This window comes from Triticum dicoccoides, chromosome 5B, assembly GCF_002162155.2.
Source record: "Triticum dicoccoides isolate Atlit2015 ecotype Zavitan chromosome 5B, WEW_v2.0, whole genome shotgun sequence".
In the NCBI taxonomy this organism is placed as follows: Eukaryota; Viridiplantae; Streptophyta; class Magnoliopsida; order Poales; family Poaceae; genus Triticum; species Triticum dicoccoides.
The window spans coordinates 550,271,882-550,278,678 of record NC_041389.1 but is presented as its reverse complement, the minus strand read 5'-3'; the positions used below and the strand labels follow the sequence as shown (position 1 = coordinate 550,278,678).

Genomic DNA, 6,797 nt, shown 5'->3' with positions numbered 1-6,797 from the left:
CATCTGCTTATAAAAAACAAATGGCAAAGAACTGACAGACGGCAAAGAACACGGTTTCCATCAGCCAATTCTTTGCCATCTGCTAGTGGATGGCAAATAATCTTTGCCATCTGCCAGCAGATGGCAAAGAGGTTGGCAAATCATGTGGCCGTCAAGCGTGTAACGGCGTACCAGCCCCACCTCTTTGCCATCTGCCAGTAGCCGGCAAAGATTCTTTGCCATCTGCTGGCAGATGGCAAAGAGATGGGGTTATTTTTTCAGGTAAAAAAACTGTGGGGTTATCCCCTCCCTCTCTCCCCACCCATCCAGGTAAAAAAATGACTTTCGCATCTCATCCACACACCACCACCTACCTCCTCCCTCTCCGCCTCCTACCCCTTCCTCCCACCCCCATCCCCATCCCCTTTGCCTTCCCCCACCACCCTGACCTCCTCGACCTCTACCTCCCCGCCGACCCCTTCTTCGCACCGCCCCCATCCCCTTCCCGCACGCCTTCCTCCTGCACGACCTCACTGACCGCGTCGCCGCGCTCGAGCTCGCGGCCCGCGCGGCCGCCCCACAGCCGGCGCGCCGCAAGTACACCTACGCGGCCACGGAGCCCGGCGGCCGGATGGTCAAGTGGACGGCAGAGGAGAAGCCGCGCGGCGGGGGCTGGGCGCTCAAGTGCGAGGCGGAGCTCGCCTCCCCCAACGACGACGGATTCGACCGCAAGTGGAGGTGGGAGGCCAAGTCCAAGGGCGGCGCCGGAGGCAAGACCAAAACCAAGTGGGGCACCGAGATCAAGGGCAAAGGCTCGCTCGAGCCATGGTCGCATGCCTACACCTGGGAGGAGGACTTCACCGCCTCTGACGACGACGAGGATGAGCTGGAGGTCGAGGAGCGCAGGCCAGAGAAGCCCAAGAAGATCAAGGCCGCCGCCAAGGACAAGGAGGATGACAAGAAGAAGAAGAAGCCGGCGAGGACGTGCGTCCAGATCGAGGAGATCCCCGAGGACAACACCGCCGGCTGCGACGCCATCCGCAAGGTACGGTACTCAGCACAAAAGATGAGATTTTTGCGGGGGTTTGGATTCCGTGGCCCGATCTGAAATTCAGTTACTGCATACACTGGTTAACACTATTACTAGTGAGACAAAAAATAAATAAATGAAAGCACACAAGGATGATTACCATGCTATTTAGCTCAGCATCTGTCCAACATATGTATGCACTTGAGATGATCTCCATCGGAACCTGTTCGTCATTGCCATGGCTATGTTGTGAATTTGAAATTTACTTGCTAGTTAGTACAGTACATTGTTGGTTTGAGGATGGTCTATCAGGGTTGTGTACATAAGTATGATTTTCTAGCAGTGCTTTAGTGTCTGAAGGTATTGGTTAGCGATGCATTATAATTGAAAAAATAAATCAAAGCTCACTACAAAGATTAAGATGCTATTGAACATCTGTTCTTGTCACTGATGAGTGTGCATGTATATGTGCTCAACCAAGTATGTAGTTCCTGTTAACACATATTGCATGATCACTTTTTCAATAAATATGGTAGAATGGGTGCCAGCACTCCTCAGTATGGAGATAAATACTATCATATTGACGGGTAATGTTTGATCTCAGTTCTCAGTTGTATCTTCGGTGCTTCATTAGGTCCAAGCATGATAATATTCTTACATTCGGTACTGTTGCTTCGTCTAATTATTTTTCATGCTCAAGCAATGTAATCATGCAAAAAATAGTACGTATCTTGTTTGTCAAATATGCGGCCAACCTGGAAACTTCCACCGTATAGCTGATGCTCCTCCTTCTTATTAAGTTTCTGCATCGTATATGCCATTGGTCCATTTTTTTAAAACCTGTCGCTGGCCTTTTTTTTACAGTTTTGCTAAAAATCAGACGTCTGATTTTCAATTCACGTCAGGTCGAATTCTGAGTCGTTGATCTCGTCGCTAATCTCAGCGGCCTCCTCCCCCTGTCCCTGTGGGTTGTCCATCGTGGAGTATGTGGGTTCTGGCCGTGGTCTTTTTTTTATCGGGTTCTGGAACCCGACGCGGGTTCACGGGTGTCCATCATTTTTTTACTATGGGAGGTCGCGTGTTAGTTAGCGCAGAGGGAGGAGGGGGGAAGCAGTGGGGAGGAAGGCGAGCTGCCGGCCATGGAGCCATGGAGGGGTCGGAGAGGAGGTCAGCTTCGGCTCCGCCATGGAGCGCGTCACGGTCAGCCGTCACTGGAAAGACAGGTACAGCGAGCTTATCTCTTTTCCCCAATGCTCAGCGCAATGAGTTGTCCGTCGTCTGAGTTTTGCGTCGCCGCGCCGGACTGCAGCCATCTCTCCGCGCACCTCGGTCTTTCCCCATCCTCCTAACCAAATCCCATTCCATAGGTTTTGTGAGGCAGAGCATCCACGTAGTTCGCTCAATCGAATCCCCTGACCTTGCACCTGTGATTTGGGTTCTGTCAAAGTGCGGCCGCTGTATGATTTTGTTCATTTTTGTATTAATTGTTGGTGTTTTTTACAACGACCGAGCTTCTGATTAGATTAGAGATGAGAAAGTAGGTATGTGAGGATCGAAGCTTGATTTTTTTGCTGGGCTTCGACTCAGCAATGTATATATTCTGTGTTGATTGCAGCAGCAGGTGTTTGTGTTTGCGCTAGAATGGGGGGCACGCCCTATTTTCTATCAGTTATCAGTATTATGTGAAACAATAGTTAACATTCATTTTCAGTCTGAATAGAGTACTCTTAGTATCTCCATGTTGTCATTTTAAGTCTTTTATTACATGAATAACCTTCAAAATGAATGAAATCAGTTATTAAGAGCAGAGCTACAGTGAGCACTTTGTTTTGTACATCCATAAGATGGATCATGTTTTTTACTTCTTTCTGCTAGTCATCAGCTTGTTTTACTTTTTTGCTGCAGCAGTATTGTTATTCCCTCTATTAAAACATGGCTGTGGTAGTACTAGATTAGGTGATGTTATAAACTTGTTCATTTCCTTAACATGGTTCGTTTTGTTCATGTAGACTCCATCTGGTTGGTGGCATGGGCTGGGCATATTGACTGTGAAATGCTTTTTTGCAAGCACAAGCTGATTTGGGGGCCGTGGAGAGGGATAGCACTGTTGAAATCCAGTATTTAGTTTCTTTTTGTTGCTTTTGATCTGCTTTTTGCTCAGTTTTCAGTTTAATTTCATTTAGAATTTGTCATTCATTATATTTTCCTTTAGTCAATTTCAAGTTAGTTTTATTTCTTTAGTTATATTTTTCTTCTTTTGAATTATTCAATCACTGTCATTTTTCTCATTCAGTTTTTTCTATCATTCAACTTAATTTTCTTCAGTTAGTCGGTTCAGTATCCCATTCTTCAGTTTGTCGGTCTGCTAGTCTTCAGTTTCTATTAATATTTCACCCTTCACTACTAGGGAAAAGCTTATACACAGAATCTTACCAGCAGCGCGCTCCAAAATAACTCGCTGCTGCTAACTAGCAGTAGCGCGGACAGACGAAACTCGCTGCTGAGACAAATATAGCAGTAGCGCGTCACCCCAAAGACGCGCTGCTGCTATAATTCCTACGAGGCCGCCGCGAGGGTAGTTATAGCAGCAACGCGTTAAGGTGATGCGCACTACTGCTACGTGGCATAGTAGCAGCGCATTTCTCTGATAAGCGCTACTGCTATGTTTCCTACAAAAATTTAGTCCCACCTCGCTCCGTGAAGAGAGTTTCTACCACCTTAAATATGTTACTTCTCACACTTTGACAAGCACTTGATCTTCATTGAACTCTATGTGTAGAATTTGTGGCTGCAATATGAGTCTTCACCTGTTCCTAAACCGGTGAGGACTCATATTGTCAAATCAGATTGTACACAAAAAGCTCGTTCATGATCAATGTGTTTTTGATATATTGAACAAAGTCTATTTTTACATGCTGACACATAGCAGTAGCGCTTTACTGTGAAAGGCGTTGCTGCTAGGTAGCTTAGCAGTAGCGTCTTTTCCTGAAGAGCGCTACTGCTAAGCCATTCATCTCCCTCATCCCCTCCATTCGGATCCACTCACACACACAGCCACTCAATCCTCTCCGATCCGTCTGCGCCGCGCGCCCCCGTCGCCCCTCCTCCGTCTGCGCCGCGCGCCGTCACCTCCTCCTCCTTGCTGGACTCGGTACCGGCCTCCTCCTCCGTCCTCCCTCTCCACTCGCCGCTGGTCGGCCCCTCCTCGCTCCGTCTTCCTCCTCCGTCCTCCCTCAACTGGCCGCGCCGGCCGGCCCCTCCTCGCTCCGCCTTCCTCCTCCGTCCTCCTCCAACTGGCCGCGCCGGCCGGCCCCTCCTCGCTCCGCCTTCCTCCTCCATCCTACTCTCTTCTCCCTCCTCGAGTCGCCCCTCCTTCTCCCTCCTGCTCATATGCAACATTTTGATTTAGTTGATATAATTTAGTTGACTTAGTAGGCTAGTTGATTTAGTTGACTTTGAACATTTTGATTTAGTTGATTTAGTAGGCTAATTCATTTAGTTAATTTAGTTGACTTAGAACATTTTGATTTAGTTGATTTAGTAGGCTAGTTGATTTAGTTGACTTAGAACATTTTGATTTAGTTGATTTAGTAGGCTAGTTGATTTAGTTGACTTAGAACATTTTGATTTAGTTGATTTAGTAGGCTAGTTGATTTAGTTGACATAGAACATTTTGATTTACTTGATTTAGTAGGCTAGTTGATTTAGTTGACTTAGAACATTTTGATTTAGTTGATTTAGTAGGCTAGTTGATTTAGTTCACTTAGAACATTTTGATTTAGTTGATTTAGTAGGCTAGTTGATTTAGTTCAGTTAGAACATTTTGATTTAGTTGATCATTAATCCTTTGCTCATATTGCTTTAGGAAGAATGGCGCCACCACCACCACCACTATGTCAACTGTGCAAGTCAAGATGCGCCGGCAGCCTTGCAACTGGCAAGCTGTTCGGCATCTACTTCCAGTCGAGTTTTTGTCATGCGGCGGTAAGAAATTAGATGAAATGTAATAACTATTTTATTTTTAGTGTTGGCATTACTGCATTGTGTCATTTTTCTTATTTTACACAGATCGTCCCATGCAATGTGAGGTTGAAATTCAACAAGCTGACAGGAGACACTGTGACATTTGAGGCTCCTGGGGGGCCGTACACTATGTAGGTCGAGAAAGGACACAATATGTCGCAGATTGGAGGAGATGGATGGGCCCGTTTCGTCGCTCGCATGCATCTTACTGGTGGTGAGTTGATCAGCTTCAACTTCCGAGCAGAAAGACCCAAGCTAGCTGTCATTTATCTCAACCTGGTGGAAGATGATGAAGATGACGAAGATGATGAAGATGATGAAGATAATGAGGACCCACTCGATGAAGATGATGAGGACCCACTTCATGAAGCCATCGTAGCTCAAAGAACAAGGCTGAGTGAGGAGGAGGTGTGCAACCTGTGGGACATAATTCCGCCACGTGCTGACTTTGTCGGGGTGCCATTCGTGACCCGCTTGACAAATACCATGGTTGATCGACATGATATGATATGTTATACTTACAAATGCAAATTAATAGTGTGAATTACTTAGTGTACAGTCCAATGATATGGTATGTTGTGTGGAATCTAGTCAATGATATATATGTTTTAGTGTAGAGTTCGATCACATGCTTATTAATTGATATGTTTTTCTTATTCAGAAATTGGCAAAGAGCATATCTGTGAGTTATGGTATCGAGCCTGATGAAGAAGGCTCAGCTGGACTACGCCTTACTACAAGGGGCTCCGTCACAACCTGTACTTACCGCGTGGACACGGACGGTCGCACACACTTAAACTCGGTTGGGTGGAAGAAATTCCTCGATGGCAAGAATCTTCGTGTTGGACAGGCCATCCTAATTACTATCAGGAACACCAACCGCCCAGGCTTGAGGATGATGATTGTCTTCGATATCATCTAGAACTACATATGTGTGTGTGGCTATATCATCTAGAACTACATATGTGTGTGTGGCTATATCATCTAGAACTACATATGTGTGTGTGGCTATATCATCTAGAACTACATATGATGATCGTCGTCGATATCATCTAGAACTACATATGATGATGGCCGTTGATATGAATTGTACTGCTTGAGGATGCATGTTGGCTATGCATGAAATTGTTATCTAGTACTCCCTTCATTCCAAATTACTCGTCGTGGTTTGAACTAAAACCACGACGAGTAATTTGGAACGAAGGGAGTACTACCATACCTAGTAATGGTTTATGAATTTGATATCTACTAGCAGTACCTAGTATCTAGTATCTGAAAGGAGAACTGAAATGGGAAAATGATGAAAGATATAGCAGTAGCGAGGGCTGGCGAAACTGCTACAGCTAGTTAATAGTAGCGCGTCCGCAAAAACTTTATTATATAACTCATGGACTCGATTACATAGAAAGAGATCAAGACGAAACTCAAAGCTAGATCATACTAAAACATTATTCTACTAGATGAAGATATAACCAAAAGAGACGAACTAAGAAAAATGATAAAAGTAAAGGTGTGATGGTGATACGATACCGGGGCACCTCCCCCAAGCTTGGCAGTTGCCAAGGGGAGTTGATACGTCTCCAACGTATCTATAATTTTTGATTGTTCCATGCTGTTATATTATCATTCTTGGATGTTTTATAATCATTTTATAGTGATTTTATATCATTTTTTGGTACTAACCCATTGACATAGTACCAAGTGCCAGTTGTTGTTTTCTGCATGTTTTTTCCATCACAGGAAATCAATATCAAACGGGGTCCAA

The 6,797-nt window shown here is 45.2% G+C and overlaps 1 pseudogene; it reads left to right on the top strand.

Moving 5' to 3' along the window:
• Window positions 1-342: 342 nt before the first annotated feature.
• LOC119310049 lies at window positions 343-1,087 on the top strand (annotated as a pseudogene).
• Window positions 1,088-6,797: the final 5,710 nt, after the last annotated feature.